The sequence below is a fragment of the Nomascus leucogenys genome, chromosome 17, assembly GCF_006542625.1.
Source record: "Nomascus leucogenys isolate Asia chromosome 17, Asia_NLE_v1, whole genome shotgun sequence".
In the NCBI taxonomy this organism is placed as follows: domain Eukaryota; kingdom Metazoa; phylum Chordata; class Mammalia; order Primates; family Hylobatidae; genus Nomascus; species Nomascus leucogenys.
The window spans coordinates 26,467,748-26,489,732 of NC_044397.1; the positions used below are offsets into that span (position 1 = coordinate 26,467,748).

Consider the following 21,985-nt stretch of genomic DNA (forward strand, 5'->3'; position numbering starts at 1 on the left):
TTTGATGAATTAACCCAATCTGGGGTGGAGGATTTCTTTCTCCCCTCTCCCAACTCTCATGCAGAATATAAATATTTCCCCTTACTTCTGCATAGTGTCTGAAAATCTCATCCTCCATATCATCAAGGAATTAGAGAATAATGCCTAATGATGTGAGTTCTGATTTTGAGAGGCATTCAATAAAGGAAAGAGGAAATGGGATTTTCATATGGAAAAGATGCAGAGGGTAATCCCGAGGATGAGAGAGAAGAAAGAGAGAGTAGCAAAGGAAATGTTGCCTATGAACTTACCTTGGAAGTTGTCTAAGAAGCACCCTCTGCCCAGCCTCCAGCACACATCACCCAGGATAAGGCTTATGAGGAGCTGAGAGAAGATACACTGATAAAAGTTCCTTTCAGCCTGGATGCAGTGGCTCACGCCTGTAATTCCAACACTTTGGGAGGTTGAGGCAGGTGGATCACGAGGTCAGGAGTTCGAGACCAGCCAGACCAATATGGTGAAACCCCGTTTCTACTAAAAATACAAAAATTAACTGGGCGTGGTGGCTCGCTTCTGTAATCCCAGCTACTCAGGAGGCTGAGGCAGGAGAATCGCTTGAACCTGGGAGGCGGAAGTTACAGTGAGCCAAGATCGCACCACTGCACTCCAGCCTGGGTGCCAGAGCCAAACTCCATCTTAAAAAAAGAAAAAAAAAAAGGTTCCTTTCAAGGGCCTGGAAGACTTTACCAGTCAAGTATTTTGCCTTCGCAGAGGAATGCCCTCCCCTCCCACTATCTCTGGGTCAAGATGTGCAGTGGCTCCTTTCACACATATCACCACTAGCTGAAAACCCAGCAAGACTACTTTTTGTAGAGGAGCTCCTGTTTTGGTTGCTTTTCTACAATGTTCCAATGCCTGTAAGCCTAAGCAGCTATTAGATACCTAAAGGCATGGTGGGGAGAACTCCGTATCTGAATTGGGATATGGCTGCACCAAACAAGCTTAAGATCTCTTAAGCTGCCACGATAATGATGTCACTATTGCACAAAGTTAACTGAAAAAATGAGACACTAGCCAGTGTGGTGGTGTGTGCTTGCAGTCCCAGCTATTCAGGAGGCTGAGGCAGGAGGATCACTTGAGCCTAGGAGTCGGAGGCTTCAGTGAGCTATGATCATATCATTACACTATAGCCTGGGCAACAGAGCGATATGCTGTCTAGAAAGAAAAAAACAGCAAGAGAGATGCTAAAGTAGAATTTTAAACATCTATTAGCGGTTGAAAGGAAATATTTTTTATCCTTTTGACATGCTGAGTCCCAGCTGACAGGGAAAAGGGATGGAGAAGTGTCAGGTGAATATAGACAGGAGAAAAAGAAAGAGAGAGAAGGAAAACAGGTTCTAAGACAACATGTCTGGTTATGCTTAAGACTGGATTTGAATGGCAACATGTGCAAAAATGCAATTCTTTGATACACTGTATGAAAATTAAAATATAAGTTATATCCTTTATTAAGCATATGTTGCAATCTTGGAAAGAGCAGGAAAAAACAAGATGAGATTAGGAAAGAGTGGAGCTCAGTGAATTACAAAATATGTCAATACAGGACATTTTTAACACTGCCAATAAGGACATAAAATTGCAATACAGGAATGCCCCACCCATCCCAGAATCTCCACATGGACTAGGATAGGAATAAAGGCAATAAATGAAGAAAAACCCATTCCCCTTGAGTGTGATTTAAAATGATTGGAGAGAAATTCTTACGTGTGACATAGAACATGCTTAAAGAAATGAAATGTGGCATTGTACTCGTTCATTCAATAATCAGTGCAAACTTTTACAGGGTCAGTGAGCAGGATAGAGCCTAACTAGAACAATGGGAAATCTTTGGAAAAGTGAAATATTTATTTATTTATTTTTTTGAGACAGAGTTTCGCTCTTGTTGCCCTGGCTGGAGTGCAATCACAATCTCGGCTCACTGCAACCTCCACCTCCCAGGTTCAAGCAGTTCTGCCTCAGCCTCCCGAGTAGCTGGGATTACAGGCATGCACCACCATGCCCGGCTAATTTTGTATTTTTAGTAAAGATGGGGTTTCTCCATGTTGGTCAGGCTGGTCTCGAACTCCTGACCTCCAGTGATCCACCCACCTCGGCCTCCCAAAGTGCTGGGATTATAGGCATCAGACACCATGCCCAGCCTGTTTAATTATTTTATATCAAAAAGCTTTGAGACAGTAAATATGAGCCTATGTACAACACCGAATGGAATAATGCACTTTCAAGTTTATGGGTAAACGGATGTCAGAAAGAGATCCAAAACTGATGTTGGACTTCCAATTGTTAATGCAGTGTGACAGTTGTTAGTAATCTTCACCAAATATTTCCAGCTCTTCGACTTCCAGCAAACATGATAGCATTGTACTTGTGTCCCTCTGTGATTTGGTGGAACCATGTGATTATTTTTGGCTAATGAGATGTGAGCAAAAATTATGTATGTCATCTCAGAGTGAGAATTTAATTGCTAATGCTCCAGAACTCTTTTCTTCTGGCATGGAGGGAAACATTTGTGATGGCAGCTGCTCTTTCACCCTGATTCCTAATTGATCCCTGGATTTTATATAACATGAATGAACTATAAACCTTTGTTGTTTTAAGTTATTGAGATTTTGGGGTCATTTATTACTGCTAGCATAACAATCTATCCTGATTTGTAGGAAGAAGTGAGCTAATATAGATATTAAAACAAAGGGTAAGTTTAAAAGGTTAGCAGTCTAAGGACATTCAGATGCAAAAACTAAGACAAGAAGGATAAATACGAAGAGGAGGAAATAAGAATGAGGAAAAGAAGACAGTGATTAACGGATTTAATATTCTTCCTCTGCTCACCTCTCAAACTCCTAATAACACACAGTTCCTCAATCTATGATTTGCCTCTCCAAATTTATTGACCAGTACCCCCCCATATACATTTATTCCAATCAGACTGCTTCCTATGCCTCTAAGTCTTGAAAACATGTCTTCTTTCCTTGCCTCTTGTCTTCTCTAACTAGTCAGGGAATCACCAAACTCAGTGTTAGAAACCAAGAGATTAGCTGTCTCAAATTCTACCTGTTGTAAATCACTGCTATGCTGCCCTTATTTATTTATTTATTATTTGAGAACTGAGGTCTTGCTATGTTGCCCAGGCTGACCTCCAACTTGTGTGCTCAAGTGATTCTCCTGCCTCAGCCTCCTGAGTAGCTGGAACTATAGGTGCACACCCTCACACCTTCATAACCTGAAATCCTTAAAACTTTGGCTCATCCTTAAACTGAGGCCTACAGAGTAAGTCTTACTTCCATCAGCTTTCAGGAAACATTACTATGACCTATGAAGCCCGGAGCAAAGAATCAAGCACATATATTTGAAAACAAATTTAAAATATGCTCCCTTAAAATTTCCCTTTTAAATATTTTTACAAGATAGGTTCTAAAACATTACGTTTAGAGTGATCCTATGTGTTAAAAGGTACATCTTGAGCCTAGAGGTTCAAGGCCAGTCAGGGCAACATATTGAGACCCTATCTTTACAAAAAAAATTTTTTTTAATTAGCTGGGCATGGTGGTGTGTGCCTAACTATTTGGGAGGCTGAGGCAGGGAGACTGCTTGAGCTTGGGATGTCGAGCTACAGTGAGCTATGACGGCGTCATGGCACTCCAGCTTAGACAACAGAGTAAGACAGCAAGACTCTGTCTCTCAAAAACAAAAACAAAAAAATTAAAAACAACAAATAAAGAAAAATATATGTGTAAATATAGTTAAAGGGAAAGTCCAGAAAGATATACACACAAATGCCAAATATCTCTGCATGGTGGAGTTATGCTTTCATGATCGGGAGCTTTCTAATTTCTTCTTGTTTTTTTTTTTTGTATTAAATGAATTTTTGTCCAATAAATATATATCATTTGTGTAATGAATAAGTTATAATTCATATACACATATTTTTTATTTTATTTTTGAGACATATATATACATATATTTAAAGGCCTTGGCCTAATTGACACAGCAATGAGACTGTTAAAGACTATTTACTTATTTATTTTTATTTTTTATTTGAGTTTTATTTTTTTATTTGAGTCTTGCTCTGTCACCCAGGCTGGAATAAAAAAAAAAAATTAAAAAACTAAAAAAAAAAAAAAAAGAAAGCAAAGATGGTAATATAATTTTTTTTTTGAGACAGAGTTTTGCTCTTGTCACCCAGGCTGGAGTGCAATGGTGCGATCTCAGCTCACTGCAACCTCTGCCTCCTGGGTTCAAGGGATTCTCCTGCCTCAGCCTCTGGAGTAGCTGGGATTACAGGTGCCCACCACCACACTCAGCTAATTTTTGTATTTTTAGTAGAGATGCGGTTTCGCCATGTTGGCCAGGCTGGTCTTGAACTCCTGACCTCAAGTGATCCACCCTCCTTGGCCTCCCCAGTGCTGGGATTACAGGCATGAGCCACCGTGCCTGGCCTAAGATGGTAATATAATTTTTTTAAATAAACTTTTCCTTTCCATCATGTAGGCAGAGGCTACAGTGAGCTGAGATCATGTCACTGCACTCCAGCCTGGGTGACAGAGTGAGATTCTGTCTCAAAAATAAAATAAAATAAAATAAAACACTGTGAGAACACAGGAGTATTAAGATTTTACAAGTTCCTAAGAAACTGGAGTATTGTGTTTTTAACCAAGTACGTAGTTAAAAGGATCTATTGTCTTTCCAAAGAAAAAGATTAGTCATTATAGGATGAAAGCCAAGTAATAATTCATAGATTTGTGCTAGGTTACATGGCACAGAAGATTACTGTTTTTATTTTAATTTTTTTAATTTAAATTTTAATTTTTTGAGACACGGTCTCACTCTGTCATCCAAGCTAGAGTGTGATCATGGCTTATGGCAGTCTCAACCTCCCCAGGCTCATTTTTGTATTTTCTGTAATGATGGAGTTTTGCCATGTTGGCCAGGCTGGTCTTAAATTCCTGGGATCGAGTGATCCTCCCACCTCGGCCTCCGAAAGTGCTGAGATTACAGGCATGAGTCACCGTGCCCAGTCTACTTTTGGATAACTCCAGTGTACTTGAGGTCTATATCTTAGCCTCTAAATAGATATTTAATTTTTTGCAAATGTTTACTGAGGGCATTGTTTATGTTGAGCATTATGCTGTATATAGTAGGTAGGGATATAAAGATTAATAAAGTATCATCTCAAAGAGTTCACACTTTCCTATTTGGAATATTCTCAAGTTGATTTGATTATTCACTTGGAAGTTTTGGAAAGGGGTTTAGTTAAATGTAATGCTATGTCCATTGTCATTCCACATCCTCTGGCACAGTGAAGGGAAAAATCTACCAGGAAAATGTTTGATCTTAGGATCTTTGGTACTGATAACGCTGGCAAGAGTAGCTGCCACCAGGGCTAGTGGCTTTGTCCATGAAGTATTAGATATAGTTAGGTAGGCCGAGTGCATCCTTCTTCAAAGAAATAATTTATGTCATCGGAAACAGCCTGCCTTTAGAGACAACTTCCTTTCTGCCTTGATGTCCTGCTCAGTTGCTATGGGCAAGATCTTTGCATCTTCTTCCACTCATCATCCCTTCTTTTAGTACAACAGGTAGGACGAAGGCAAGGAGAGAAATCAAGCACATCTCCTAGATCTTTCACCTCTGTTACCAAGAAGCATGAGTGAGAGAAATCCTAGGTTTCATTCTTGATTTCTCTCACCAATCTCATCCAATCCACTTCCATGTCCTGTGGTCTCTATCTTCAAAGACAAAATGGTAGCAGAGATTGTTGGATGATTACCATACAGGTTCTCTTTTTCCTGAGCACAGTCACAGGCTCTATTTCCCTGCCCTTTGCCATTTTATGCAGTCAGGTGGCTAGATTCTAGCTAGTAGGATGTAAGTTAACGTGAAGTATAACACTTTCTGTCCAGGCTCGTGAGGCGGTTGCTCATTTGCAATCTGATGCCTGAATGAGGACTTTTGAGACTTTGAGGAGAGTGGAACCAAAAGACAGAAAAAGCCTCATTTTCTGTGTGACCAGGTAGAGGAGATTGCACCAGTCAGGAACACCAAACAAAATTCTACTCGGTGAAGCCACTGGGATTGGGATTTACTTGTTACCCTAACTAAGCGATACCACTGATTGGTCTGCCTCTTTCCATTTCTATGCTACCACCCCAGTCTATGACGCCACAATCTCCTGCTTAGACTGTTATAATAGCTTCTTATCTCCTTGCTTTCTCTTTTGCTACCTAGAAGTCATTCTCTGTAAAGCAACCTGGAAGCTGTTTTAAAAGCAGAAATCAGACCTTGTGACTTCCCTGCTTAAAAACCCCTCAAGTTTTCCTGTAGCACCAAAAATAACATCAATCTCTTGATCCTGGCTTCCAAACTGCCTGCCATTTCCCATGCTCTGGGTCTTGCCCACTTCTTAAACCTCACCCATCCTGTCTTAACTTGAACATGCCAAGCTTATTCCCACTATAGGGATTTTGCAATCACTGTTTCCTTTTTTTGTGATAATCTTCCCTTCATCTTCTTTCTTGTGTTCAATCTCAGCTTAATTACTACCTCCTCAGTGAGGACCTTGTTACCCAATCTAAAGTAGCATTTAGTCACTTTTATTTTAGGACCTCATTTCTTTTTTTTTTTTTTCTTTTTTTGAGGGAGTGTCTCATTCTGTCACCAAGCTGGAGTGCAGTGGCATGATCTTGGCTCGCCGCAAGCTCTGCATCCAGGGCGCAAATGATCCTCCTGCCTCAGCCTCCCAAGTAGCTGAGACCATGGGCACGCACCACCGTACCTGGCTAATTAGGACCCTATTTTCTTAAACGTCAGGTTTTTTGAGGTATAATTTATGTCCAGTAAGAGTTATCCTTTACAAGGTATACCATTCTATGAATTCCGAAAAACACACTCAGTTGTGAAACTGTCACCATCACAATCAAGATGTAGAGTATTTCCATTACCCCAAAAAGTTCCCTCAATATCACTCTACTTTAGATCTCGCATTGATCACCGTCTAATATTCTTACTTTATGTATTCATGTATCTTTTCATTCATTTGTTTAATTGTTGTCTTCTACTAAAATATATGTCCATTTAAACAGAGATCTTATTTCCTCGCTCACCTCTGAATCCACTGGTATGCTGTAGAGTCTCAACAAATATTTTCAAAGGAAAGAAAGTCAGAAGGAAGAAAGGCAGGGAGGGAGGGTAGGGTCTCTATGACTTCACATGTCCAGAGGGGATATGTAATAAAACCTTTTCTAGAGTGTTTTTGAGGACCACAGAAGATGTTGACTAAAAGCCCCCAGCATCATGCCTGGCATTCAGTGGTCTACAGTTCATGTAGTTACCATTGCCTTTGAAGTTAGTTTATCAGTCTTCCTTGGCCAGCTTGATGTTTTCAGTAAGACTGGTCTTCTTCTTCCTTTTGCTATTTTGTTCCATCATGCTGCCTTCTACTGGTCCAGGGCTTTTTTCTCACTAGTGAGACAACTTGACAACTTTTCAAGGCATGTAGGTCACTGACCTCTCTCAGCAGCCTCCATACTAGCAGGAAAGAGAAGCTTTCAGGTTCCTTCTTGCTCTGGCCAATAATTACATGAATTTCTTTCACAAGACCCACAGTCCTATATTAAGGAGTGAGATAAGGGATTCTCTGTTGTCTCCTGTCTTTACAGCTCCAGTGACTCAGCAGACAAGCTCACTGATATGGTTCGTCTGTGTCTCCACCCAAATCTCATCTTGAATTGTAGCTCCCATAATCTCCATGTGTTGTGGGAGGTAATTGAATCGTGGGGGCAGTTACCCCCATGCTGCTGTTCTCATGATAGTGAGTGAGTTCTCATGAGATCTGATGGTTTTATAAGGGGCGTCCATCCTCCTTCCCTCGGCACTCACTTCTCTCGCCTGCTGCCATGTGAGACATGCCTGTTTTGCCTTCCACCTTGACTGTAAGTTTCCTGAGGCCTCCCTAGCCATGGAGAACTGTGAGTCAATTAAACTTTCTTTTCTTTATAAATTACCCAGTCTTGGGTAGGTCTTCCTAGCAGCGTGAGAATGGACTAATACACTCACTCTGCTGTGAGATTCCTGAGGATCTCAAGATTTACTGTTCTTTCTAAGCCCCCTTTAGTGTGCAACCTTGACCTGAACCTCACAGGAGTCAGCACCCTTCATGTCAGCCCTGATATCCTTTCCAGAGAGGCCTTTGCCCACAGCTGATGCTCACTTAGCTTCAGGTTGCAGTTTTCAGATTTCCTATGGCATCCAATTGAAAATGCTCTGTCATCATTCTCTACCCCCCATCTCAAGGGGACTTCTGAATGTCTGCACGCATGGGGGACCTTTGTTTTAGTTCCTCTTAGCCAATTTAGCATATTGTGCAGCAATGTAAAGAATGAGAAGGAAGAATTCCAGTACTCATGGGGGGACATTTATTTAATCAGTATTATTTGAGTATTTTAAATGACAAGTAGTTACTGAGTAACTAAAATTAAATTAATCTAGAAATGTAAAAAAAGCCAAAACTGATTTGATCTGTTATCTAACTTGAGACCTGGGAGAAAGTTTCATGAGCCTCTTTCTGATACCCTCATCTTGCAGACATAAAAATGTATGCCCACAGAAATTAAACTGGCTAGTCAAAGTCATATTTATCAGAATCTGAACTAAGACCCGGGTCTGTTGACTCCTGTTCACAAATCATTACTAAAGTCAACATGCTATCTCCTGGCGAGGGAAAAAGGGGTGAAGGCCCAGATGAAAGCCTTTCTGGCTGTTTAATACACTGTCACTGCACAGCCAAAGCTCAGAGATATTGATAGCCTAAGAATCAACTGGGGGAGGCTGGCACATAAATCACTGCTGTGGCACCCTTGAAAAAGAAGATAATATTGCATATATTGAGATGAAACAGTAGCTAATAGCGATAAATGCATTCTTTAAACAAAAAATTATCTCTAAACTGTGTTAGTGTCTTGATGAGATAGTCTTGCCAGGGCCAAAATGTTCCAAGTGAAGGGAGACACATTTATGGAGGTTCGGAAATGGAAGCAGATGACTCCTTTGGAGAGCAGCGAGTTCTTCAGTATAGCTAGGGAAGAAGGGGCATAGCAGGAGATGGAGAGAAGTGGTAGGAGATGCGGCCTGAAGGAAGCACCAGCCAAGTCTTCTTTGCAAAACTAAGGAGCTTGAATTTTATCCTGAAGGCTAGGGACAACTTGTAAGGGCCAAGAAACTTTCTAAAACATGTTTCTTTTCTTAATTACTTAACCTCAAGACTCTTTTCAGAGGTCCTCTCGTTCATGAACTTGTTTGACTCCTTGGACAGTTAAGTGTATTTTATTTATTTAAGAGCTTTAAGGGTTCCAATCTGTTTGGAAGGAAGATGCTTTTTAACCTGATGGTTCTCTCTGTCTCTCTAGATACATAGATAACATATATTTGGTATACTTTGCCATCAGGTGCTATTGAGAAAATAAATAAATATAAACAAGAACACACATAACATTTTTTTCTTTTTAAGACAGGGTCTCACTCTGTATTTCTGCTCAGGCTGGAGTGCGGAGTGACACAATCACAGCTCACTGCAGCCTCGCCCTCTCAGGCTCAAGCGATTCTCCCACCTAGCCTCCTGAGTAGCCGGGACTACAGGTGTGTGTTACCATGTCCAGCTAATTTTTGTATTTTTTGTAGAGACTGTTTCACCATGTTGCCCAGGCTGGTCTCAAATTCCTGGACTCAAGCAATTTTCCTGCCTTGGCCTCCCCAAGTGCTGGAATTACAGGCATAAACCACCACTCCCAGCCACATGTAATTTTTAAAAAATAATTATTTGTCCATGTTTGTTTCACTATCACCTAATGAATACCACTTAGATTTGTTTTATCTTAGATGGAGTCTTGCTCTGTTGCCCAGGCCGGAGTGCAGTGGCGTGATCTCTGCTCACTGCAACCTCTGCCTCCCAGGTTCAAGCCATTCTCCTGCCTCAGCCTCCCAAGTAGCTGTGATACAGGCACCCACCACAACGCCTGGTTAATTTTTATTTTGTGTTTTTAGTGGAGATGGGGTTTCACCATGTTGGCCAGGCTGGTCTTGAACTCCTGACCTCAAGTGATCTGTTGACCTCGGCCTCCCAAAGTGCTGGGATTACAAGTGTGAGCCACTGCGCCCGGCCCTACCATTTAGATTTAAAAATCTCCTCCTTAGAAACAGATTGTAGCCCTTAAATCTCTCCTATAGAGAAATTCCAGAGCTGCCATGAAAATTTAAAAGAATACATTCATAAAAGGACTAAAAACTAGAAAAAATATTGTCATCAATCAGACATTTTGAAAAATTCCAAAGAGAAACAGAATTAGCTGGGCACAGGAAAATATATAAGCAGGAAAGTACTTCTACTAAAGGTGCAAGTGGCCCCAGGATTGTTCTAAAGACACAGCAATGGATGTAAAGAGTAAGAGGGGTGTCTCTAGCAATCATTAGTGTGATGAGGGAAGCATCCAGAATGGTTAGTTGGGTCAGTCCTGTCCTAGCAAGTGGAAGAGAGCAGAACTGTTCCCTCCTTGTGGGAGGACTGAGGGTGAGTACTGCAGTCAGAGAAAGGGCAGTATCCTGGAGGACTATTTTACCTTCAGAAGAAGAGAAACTGGTATTTCCAGTAGATGAGCTATTGTCACATCCCAAGAGGGCAGCAGACTCTACTCCTTCTTCACAGTAACTGGTGCAGACTCTGTTGAACAAAGCAGAATTCTCGGATCCCAAATACCCATATGAACTGAAAACCAAATATCATCAACCATTAAAGGAAGAGCAAAATCATGAAAGAGAAGCACCGAACTCAACGGACAGAACTAACACAGAAGGAAGCTGAATTTATATATCAAAAAGTAAGAGTAGATTATAATCAGGAAACAAGAATAGAATATTCTGAAAGAGAACCAATGAATGATGATGGCAATATAATCATTGAAATAAAAACTCAACTGGTAACCTGAAGAGCAGAATGGACACAATTGAAGACTGAATAGAAAATGGGAAATTAAAAAGAAGAATAATTCCCGCACATAATGCAAGAGAATAGAAAGATGATGAGTATAATAGAAATGTTGAGACAAGACTTAGAGACCCACATTTTTCACATTTATCTAGGCTATCTAGGCAGATCCTAAAATAATGAGGTTGAATATATTCTCATATGTTTATTATTTGTATTTCTAGCTCTGGAACTTTTTTTTTTTGAGACAGGATCTCACTCTGTCACCCAGGCTGGAGTGCAGTGGTGCAATCACGGCTCACTGTAGCCTCGACATCCTGGGCTCAAGTGATCCTCCTGCCTTGGCCTCTGGAAGCACTGGGATTACAGGTATGAGTCACTGTGCCTGGCCTGGAACTTCTTTTTTATGCTATGCTGAATCACTGAAGCTGGTCACGTTTTTAAGGTGTTTTTTTTTTAAATTTTTAAATAAGACTGTCACCCAGTCTAGAGTGCAGTGGCACAATCTCAGCTCACTGCAACTTCTGCCTCCCGGGTTCAAGCAATTCAGCCTTCCGAGTAGCTGAGATTACAGGCATGCACCACCACACTCAGCTAATTTTTGTATTTTTAGTTGAAATGGGGTTTTGCCACGTTGGCCAGGCTGATCTCCAACTTCTGACCTCAGGTGATCTGCCCACCTTGGCCTCTCAAAGTGCTGGGATTACAGGCATGAGCCACTGCTCCCGGCCTGCTGGTCAAGTTTTAAGGATTAGCAAGAATGATGACTCAGACTAGGCTGACACTACCTTTGCAAGAACAAGGACACTGATGCTCCAGGTATGTTCTTTTTTTTTTGAGATGGAGTCTCCCTCTGTCGCCCAGGCTGGAGTGCAGTGGCGCAATCTTGGCTCACTGCAAGTGCCACCTCCCGGGTTCATGCCATTCTCCTGCCTCAGCCTCCCGAGTAGCTGGGACTACAGGCGCCCACCACCACACCCAGCTAATTTTTTGTATTTTTAGTAGAGACAGGGTTTCATCATGTTAGCCAGGATGGTCTCGATCTCCCGACCTTGTGATCCGCCTGCCTCAGCCTCCTAAAGTGCTGGGATTACAGGCATGCGCCACTGCGCCCAGCCCCAGGTATGTTCTTTTCCAGTGCATCTCATATTTGTCATGAAAGCATACCTACGGTTTGGTTAGCTCTGCTACCTTTAAGAAGGTGGAATCCTTCAGGTTAGAAGATCCCAGAACTATGGGTCTTTTATTCTGTTTTGGTTTGGGGAGGTGGGTAACGAAAGTCAGAAATGTTAGCAGGTGGGCACGGTGGCTCATGTCAGTAATCCCAACACTTTGGAAGGCCTGAGGCCAGAAGTTCAAGATCAACCTAGGCAACATAGTGATACTCCATTTCTACAAAAAAATACAAAAACATTAGCTGAGTATAGTGGCATGCACCTGTAGTCCCAGGCACTTGGGAGGCTGAGGTGAGAGAATTGCTTGAGCCTAGGAGGTGAAGGCTGCAGTGAACGGTGATTGCACCATTACACTCCAGCCTGGGCAATAGAGCAAGACCCCATCCCTTAAAGAATTTTTTAAAAAATGTTAGCACTCACGACTTTAACTTATGATCACAAAAGGGATTTCCAGTGTCCCAGTGGTGTACTTTCATGTTTTATTTTTGCTTTGCCATTGGATGTATTCAGAGTTTCAGTGCTAAAGGCCTGTACCTTGCTTCTCATACAATCTTTGCCTATTTTTTCATTAAGTGTTGACATTTGCCTATATATTTTTTTTTTTTTTTGAGACGGGGTTTCACTCTTGTTGCCCAGGCTGGAGTGCAATGGCCCGGTCTCGGCTCACTGCAACTTCCAACTCCTGGGTTCAAGCGATTCTCCTGCCTCAGCCTCCCCAGTAGCTGGGATTACAGGCTCCCGCCACTATGCCCGTCTAATTTTTGTATTTTTAATCGAGACGAGGTTTCACCAAGTTGGTCAGGCTGGTCTCGATCTCCTGACCTCAGGCAATCCGCCCGCCTGAGCCTCCCAAACTGCTGGGATTACAGGCGTGAGCCACTGCGCCTGGTGACATTTGCCATCCTTTTTTTTTTTTGAGATGGAGTCTCGCTCTGTCACCCAGGCACCCAGACTGGAGTGCAGTGGAGCGATCTCGGCTCACTGCAAGCTCCGCCTGCCAGGTTCACGCCATTCTCCTGCCTCAGCCTCTCCGAGTAGCTGGGACTACAGGCGCCCGCCAACACGCCCGGCTAATTTTTTGCATTTTTAGTAGAGACGGGGTTTCACCGTGGTCTCGATCTCCTGACCTCGTGATCTACCCGCCTCGGCCTTCCAAAGTGCTGGGATTACAAGCGTGAACCACCGCGCCCGGCCTTTTTTTTTTTTTTTTTTTTTTGAGACAGAGTCTTGCTCTGTCACCCAGGCTGGAGTGCAGGGGCGCTATCTCGGCTTACTGCAAGCTCCACCTCCCACGTTCCTGCCATTCTCCTGCCTCAGCCTCCCAAATAGCTGGGACTACAGGTGCCCACCACCCCCAGCTAATTTTTTGTATTTTTTAGTAGAGATGGGGTTTCACTGTGTTAGCCAGGATGGTCTTGATCTCCTGACCTCGTGATCCGCCCGCCTCGGCCTCCCAAACTGCTGGGATTACAGGCGTGAGCCACCGTGCCCAGCCGACAGTTGCCATTTCTAAGCATTCAGTATAACATCTATGTTTCCCCTCCTTCCACTGGAAAAAAAAACTATTATTATTCAAAATTCTGTTTCCTATTCCCTTATGAAACTCCTTTATCCTCCACAGGTAGAATACAGTTCAGTCAGATGTTTTTAAAAGAAATTTTTTTGTAGACATGGGGTCTTGGAGTCTTGCGATGTTGGCTAGGCTGGTCTCGAACTCTTAGTCTCAAGCAATCCTTCTGCCTCAGCCTCCCAAAGTGTTGGGATTGCAGACATGAGCCATCATGACTGGCCTTATCTTAGACTATCTTAAGAAGAGTTCATTCTTATGATAACAATAGTTTCTGAGTCAAAAGTGAGGTCAGGCATTGGCTTAGACAAGGATTTCATGACCAAAAACCCAAAAGCAAATGCAATAAAAACAAAGATAAGGCCGGGCGCGGTGGCTCAAGCCTGTAATCCCAGCACTTTGGGAGGCCGAGGCGGGCGGATCACGAGGTCAGGAGATCGAGACCATCCTGGCTAACATGGTGAAACCCCGTCTCTACTAAAAATACAAAAAAAAAATTAGCCGGGCGTGTTGGCGGGCGCCTGTAGTCCCAGCTACTCAGGAGGCTGAGGCAGGAGAATGGCGTGAACCCGGGAGGCAGAGCTTGCAGTGAGCCGAGATTGCGCCACTGCACTCCAGCCTGGGGGACAGAGCAAGACTCCGTCTCAAAAAAAAAAAAAAACAAAGATAAATAGCTGGGACCTAATTAACCTAAAGAGCATTTGCACAGCAAAAGGAACAATCAGCAGATTAAACAGACAACCCACAGAGTGGGAGAAAATCTTCACAATCTATACATCTGACAAAGGACTAATAACCAGAATCTACAACGAACTCAAACAAATCAGTGAGAAAAAAACAAACAATCCCATCAAAAAGTGGGCTAAGGACATGAATAGACAATTCTCAAAAGAAGATATACAAATGGCCAACAAACATATGAAAAAATGCTCAACATCATGAATGATCAGGGAAGTGCAAATCAAAACCACAATGTGATACCACCTTACTCCTGCAAGAATGGCCATAATAAAAAAATCAAAAAACAGTAGATGTTCACATGGGTGCGGTGATCAGGGAACACTTCTACACTGCTAGTGGGAATATAAACTGGTACAACCACTATAGAAAACAGTGTGGAGATCCCTTAAAGAATTAAAAGTAGAACTATGATTTGATCCAACAGTCCCACTACTGGATATCTACCCAGAGGAAAAGAAGTCATTATTCGAAAAAGATACTTGCGCACGCATTTCCAACAGTCCCACTACTGGATATCTACCCAGAGGAAAAGAAGTCATTATTCGAAAAAGATACTTGCGCACGCATGTTTATAGCAGAACAATTCCCAATTGCAAAAATGTGGAACCAACCCAAATGCCCATCAATCAACGAGTGGATAAAAAAATCTGTGGTATATATATATGATGGAATACTACTCAGCCATAAAAAGGAATGAACTAACAGCATTTCCAATGGCCTGGATGAGATGGGAGACTATTATTGTAAGTGAAGTAACTCAGGAATGGAAAACCAAGCATCGTATGTTCTCACTGATATACGAGAGCTAAGCTATGAGGATGCAGAAGCATAGGAACGATGCAATGGACTTTGGGGACTTGGGGGGAAGAGTGGGAAGGGGGCGAGGGATAAAATACAACACATATGGTGCAGTGTATACTGCTTGGATGATGGATGCGCCAAAATATCACAAATCACCACTAAAGAACTTACTCATGTAACCAAATACCACCTGTACCCCAATAGCTTATGGAAAAATAAAATAAAATAAAAATGAGGTCAGGGCTGGGCATGTTGGCTCTTTCCTGTAATCCTAATACTTTGGGAGGCTGAGGCAGGTGGATAACTTGTGCCTGGGAGTATAAGGCCAGCCTTGACAACATGGTGAAATCTCATCTTTACAAAAAATACAAAAAATTAGCTAGGCATGGTGGTGTATACCTGTAGTTCAAGCTGCTTGGGAGGCTGAGGTGGGAGGATCACCTGAGCCTGGGAAGTCGAGGGTGCAGTGAGCTCTGACCTCACCACTGCACTCCAGCCTGGGCGATGGGAGTGAGACACTATCTCCAAAAAAAAAAAAAAAAATGAGGTCAGGACATAACATTGACACATGGTAAGATTTGTTGAGTGCATAAACAAATGTATTCTTTTTTTTTTTTTTTGAGATGGAGTCTTGCTCTGTCGCCCAGGCTGGAGTGCAGTGGTGTAATCTCGGCTCACTGCAAGCTCCGCCTCCCGGCTTCATGCCGTTCTCCTGCCTCAGCCTCCTGAGTAGCTGGGACTACAGGCGCCCGCCACCAGGCCTGGCTAATTTTTTGTATTTTTAGTAGAGACGGGGTTTCACCGTGTTAGCCAGGATGGTCTTGATCTTCTGACCTTGTGATCTGCCTGCCTCGACCTCCCAAAGTGCTGGGATTACAAGCTTGAGCCATTGTGCCCGGCCAACAAATGTATTCTTTGAAAACACTCCTGTTCTGGAAAAGCTACGCCACAAACATAGCAGTTATTTCATTGAATGTATAGGTGCGGCTTAAAAAATAGCACCTGCAAGCTAAGGAGCGTACCAATCAGCATCAGAATGGTAATTTGTAAGAACCATACAGGCTGGTACTAGGAAGAACACAGATTTGAATTCAGATGAGTTACCTTTGTGACCTTAAAGCATATTACTTTCTCACTGAACTTCACTTTACTTGTCTGTAAGATGTGGGTACGTATGTGCTTTGCAGTGTTCCTCTGAGATTTAAGGGAGTTAATCTATGAAAAGGGCTGGCGATACCTGATGCACAGTAGGCACTCAATGAAAACTCATTCCCTTGTGACTTTATAGTGCATTTCTCAAAGAAGTCCTCATCAAGTATTTAATTGGATTATCATAATACAGATAATATTTTTAATTTTAGAAAATTAGTTATGAGTACACCACAACGGGTCTGTAATATTTCATTCGTAAGTTAGAATAAAACATAAATCCATTTAAAAAAAGGTCTTCCGTTTCAGTCGTCATTATCCTCATTTCTCTCCATCTTACCAAAAGAGCAGTATCAATGGCAGTGGAATTGCAAACCAATTGGCAGCTGAATAACTTTCAACACTCTCTCTGTCACACACACACACACGCGCACACACACACACACACGCACACACACACACGCACACACACACACACGCATGTGCACATGCACACAGGTTGCCTGAGGAAACAGAAAAACATTCCAGGAGATAGTGAGGCATTTAGGATTTTCCAAGTGGAATTTCCTCTCTTCCTTTCCTTTCTTGGTTTTGTCCCTCCCAGCAGGTCAGAAAAAGGTGCACAGCAGGATGTGAAGATCTCTCTGCTCTGAGCGCCGGCTGGTTCTTTCTCTGTCAGGGAACTTCTCAAATGAGAAGAGACAGAAGAAGAGATTTTTGAGGGAGGAGAGAGAAAGTCACTTTACATCAGTGAAGAGGAAGAGAGGAGACTCAGAACGCAAGCAAACATTGCTCTTCTTCTTCCGCTTCGTTAACACGAATTACTGCCAACAATCTGCTGCATTCACATCTTGCTGGGTGTTTAAATATCCATCCCAAATTTGCCTCATTTCTGTCACTCTTCTTGGTGTGTTTCTAGATGAATGGTTGTAGAAGTTTATTTGTAAAAGTGGTAAATATTACTTCTCTATTAAGATCAAATTTTTCTCGAAAGAGTCAACACAACTAATTATTATGAAAATAAATATAATTATTGTACTGTTGAAATACTTAATAGAATTATATATTGTGTGGTGTCTCAGGCTACTTGCCCCTGACTGTCTCACCCACCCCTTACTAACCTGGCTGCCTTTTTCTGTGGGACAAATTCCTCCTTAGCTTCCTGAATATTTCTCTATGTCAGACTTATTTTATCTTATTTTTCCAGATTAGAGGTTTTTGGTGGTTGGGGGAAGAAGTGCTGCAGATATACACGGCTTAGCTTTTCTCTACAATATGATTTTTAAAAGTAGTGTTCATCTAACTAAAAAGCAAATGTTTTTCTCATCATTGTCAATTGGTTTTCAAATACTGACCCTGTCTCTAGATACTATCTCCCACCCCTCCAGCCATAACAAAAGTCTCACTATAGGAGTATTGGGACTATGGCTGAAATTTTACTGTCAAGCGAACTTTTACTGCTTTCCCAAAGTTCTATCCAAATACCATCTCGTTTGTGAAGTGTTCTTTGCTTCTCTTGAACAATTAATCACTTGAATCATTTCCTTCTCTGTGTTTCCATAGCACAAAGGACGTATCTCCACTATGCGTAGTATATCTTTTTGTATATCCGTCTCCCCAACATTGGCTGTGACGTGAATAAATGTTTTAAGCACTTTTATTTTTATTTTTGTAGACATGGAGCTTTGCCATGTTACCCAAGCTGATCTCAAACTCCTGGTCTTAAGCGATCCTCCCACGTTGGCCTCCCAAAGTGTTGGCATTACAGGCATGAGTCACCACACCAAGCCACACCAGTTTTAAGCACTTTTAATACATAAGGACAACTTGCCCTGTAGTTGAGTACCTTTTCTCCTCCACTCCAACAAACATTGGATAGCATAATTCTAAAAATCTTTGCTAACAACTTAAATCACTTTGATTATTTTTGAGATGAAACATTGAACAATATGATTTGTACAGTAACGACTGTTTGTGTTTTAAACTGATCATATTTTGAGGTCAGTTCAATTCTATTATTATGATGTGGCTCCCCAACCCAACCTATTACTCCTTCCTATTTGGCACTCTGGGGATTATATGGTAATGTACTTATCTTGCAAAATATTGCACTGTGGTAATATGATTAAGTTATTTCATCAGAATGTAGTATTAAAGCTATAATATGTTCCTGGAAAATTGCAGTGCTGAGCCAGTTCTTAATAGTTATTTCTGCCCATTCACACTACTTCTGAATTACACATCACTACTAGTAAGTCCAATAAAAATTTATTCCGAATGACGTGTTTGCTAATAAATCTGGAGAAAATTTGAAAATTCCCTGGGAGTCAGCAGAAAATAGTTTTTTTTTGTTTTTTTTTTTTTTCCTGAGACAGAGTTTTGCTCTTGTTGCCCAGGCTGGAGTGCAATGGTGTGATCACAGCTCACTGCAACCTCTGCCTCCCGGGTTCAAGTGATTCTCCTGCCTCGGCCTCCTGAGTAGCTGGGATTACAGGTGCCCTCCACCATGCCCAGCCAGGCTAGTCTCAAACTCCTGACCTCAGGTGATCTGCCCACCTTAGCTTCCCAAAGTGCTGGGATTACAGGCGTGAGCCACCGCGCCCGGCCAAGGCTTTACACATTTTAACAAATTTAGTCTTTATAACTATTTCTACCTTCTCCACCCTACTTGGTTTCCTGGGAGGCTGAGATTTGTAGACAGCATCATCAGGGTCGCTTGCCATCTGACCTTCAGGAGTGTATGGCTGATGGGAGGCACTGGCATGAGATTGGAGGAAGAAAGGAGGAGAGTCAGGTTGGGATATGTGTTTCCTGACCCCCTTCCTGCCAGATTGAGGCAGTTGTCTGCATGCCTGCTAGAGCATGGAGCCTTTGTGGCCGCCTACATACAGCTACCATCTGGGTGCTGATAAATCATTTCTCCCTTCCTGCCTGGGAGTGGTAATGGTGTTCTGCCCACATCTTTATAACCAGTGTCTTTATTAAGCCTCCTCTGTTATTCTCCTGGCGTGCTCCATCTCTTTTCTGCCAGGATCCTGGCTGATATGCTTGATTGATAGTTTGGCTGAATGTAGAATTCTCAGTTAGAAATAACCCCTCTCAGAATTTTAATGACATTGTTTATTGCTTCTGACTTCCAGTGTTGCTGTTGAAAAGTCGATATTTTGATTCTTGAATTTCTGTCTCCCCAACCCTAAAATCTTGTAAAAATCTTTTTGTCTCTGGTGTTCTGAAATGCCACAGAGTTGCATCTTTTTGAAAGACTTTTTCCACCACTGTGTTGGACAATGAGTTCTTAAAATCTGAATGCGTATGTCCTTGAGTACTGGGAATTTTTCATGATGATTTTGCTACTGATTTCCTCCTTTCTTTTTTCCAAGTTTTCTGTTTTTAGGATTCATATTTCTATATAATAGATGTTGGAACTCCTAGTTTTACCCTCTAGTTTTCCAGACCTTTTCACTTTTCTTTTATATTTTTTGTCTTTTTTATTTACTTTCTGAGAGGTTTGCCTAATTTTATCTTCCAACACTTCTTTTGAGTTTTTCATTTCTGCCATCACTCTTTTTTTATTTCCAAGATCTGTTTTCTGCTCCTTGAATAAGCCATTTAAAAGTAGATATTTTTCTTTCATGAGTGTAATATCTCCTTTTGACTATATAAGGATATTGGTTATGTTGGTTTTTGAAGTTTACTTCTTCCTTCTTAGACTCTGTTTCCTCCAAGGTCCTTTTGTTCTTTTGTTTTCATCATCATTTTTTATATTAAATGTTTCTGCAATTCTGATAACCCATGAGTGTTTGCTCATATTTAAGAATTGGGAGTAAAATAATGAATAGTGTCCTGAGTGCACGGGTGAGTCTTGTTGACTATGACATTCATTCTAGGGTGATCTGGCTGGGCTGTATTGTTGAAAAACCCTCAATGTCAGTATCTTTAGGTCTGAACCCTCGGACTGGTCCTGGCTGTCAGGTTGCAGGAATGGTGTGGGGGATGAATGCCAGGGTCTCATCATTCATTATGCAAATATTCGCTTAATCATTCTGTTTTTAGTATATCACATTTATTCTCCATTGTAACTGATTTTGCCCTGTCCAGAGACCCTCTATTTTACTGCCTTCAAGGACGAAGACCCTCCAGTCTTCCATAGGGAAAGGAGGAGGGTGGTGGCCAAGCTGTACAGGGTTGGGGCATGGATCTGGGAGTTATGATGATTCCACAACAGACTTTCAACCAAGCTTCATATTTTTTCGACTTTTCTAAGTATATGGCACTATCAATTCCTGAGCCTTTTTTCTTTTTCTCTATAATATAAACCAGTTAATGTTCTTAGAATGCCTCACTACTGGAATAGGATTTAACTGTCTTTTCTGCTAAGGTAGTTGCCCCTCTCACATATGCTTTCTAGCTTCCAAAACATTTATATTAGAGATTTTTTAAAAATATAACCTTTTAGTGTCATTTTAGTAGGATTTTAGGATGGAGAGAATATTGATGCTTTTGTTAAATTCACCATCTTTACCTACTTAAAGCTGATTATAACTTCTCGCAGCTGAAAAGAGTAATCTATAATAGCCGGTTCTTTGCCTTCTATATACTTTAAAGCACTTGCTTCCCCAATATTTGGCTGTTTATTGATCGCTAATGAACAAGACCACTTGATAATTTGTTGCGACTGGTAAGATATATTCTTCTTACATGGAAATGAGCAATCCTTTTTTTTTTTTTTTTTTGAGATGGAGTCTCGCTCTATCTATCGCCCAGGCTGGAGTGCAGTGGCGTGATCTCTGCTCACTGCAAGCTCCGCCTCTCGGGTTCATGCCATTTTCCTGCCCCAGCCTTCTGAGTAGCTGGGACTACAGTTGCCCGCCACCACGTCTGGCTAATTTTTTGTATTTTCAGTAGAGACGGGGTTTTACCACGTTAGCCAGAATGGTCTCGATCTCCTGACCTCGTGGTCCGCCCACCTCGGCCTCCCTAAGTGTTGGGATTACAGGCGTGAGCCACCACACCTGGCCAGAAATGAGCAATCTTATGAAAAAAGCAAGGGTGACTCAAGAACTGTGCTCTGAGTACTGTTAGAGCACCATTTTAACAACTTAATATGTCCCTATTAGGGCCAGGTAATTTTTGCCCTTGGCCATGGCCACCATGAAACCGTGGCATTTTGTTTTAGCACCTTCTTCTGTCTTTTGAAAAATCTCCCAATACATATGTTCTCAGGAGAAGGTAGTAGCTACCTTGGCCTTGGCAGATTCAGGGGACATGTGACCTTGGATCATCCTATTGGACATTCTCTCCTGCACTTTTTCATTCAACGGATAGAAAGTCGTGGGAACAGATGGAGGCCCTATCTATCACAGAGGCAGAGGCCTTGTTGTCCTGTTGGAGGACAGTTGCCTGGGTTTCTGTTGTTTGACCTGGTCACACAGTCCTCCCTGAGATTATTCTCAGTTTTCAAGCCTGCTCATCTGGCCACTCATTAATTTAGTCAGCCTTGATGACCTTCTAATAAATTTCTCTTTTACTTAAGATAGCAAGCCA

The 21,985-nt window shown here is 41.9% G+C and overlaps 1 long non-coding RNA gene across 1 annotated transcript in view; it reads left to right on the forward strand.

Moving 5' to 3' along the window:
• LOC105737691 overlaps positions 1–18,619 on the forward strand; it is a 42,242-nt gene extending 23,623 nt beyond the window's left edge. The window contains exon 3 of the long non-coding RNA XR_001113362.2: positions 17,049–18,619. This is a non-coding gene — a long non-coding RNA (uncharacterized LOC105737691). The remainder of the gene's footprint in view (positions 1–17,048) is intronic.
• Positions 18,620–21,985: the final 3,366 nt, after the last annotated feature.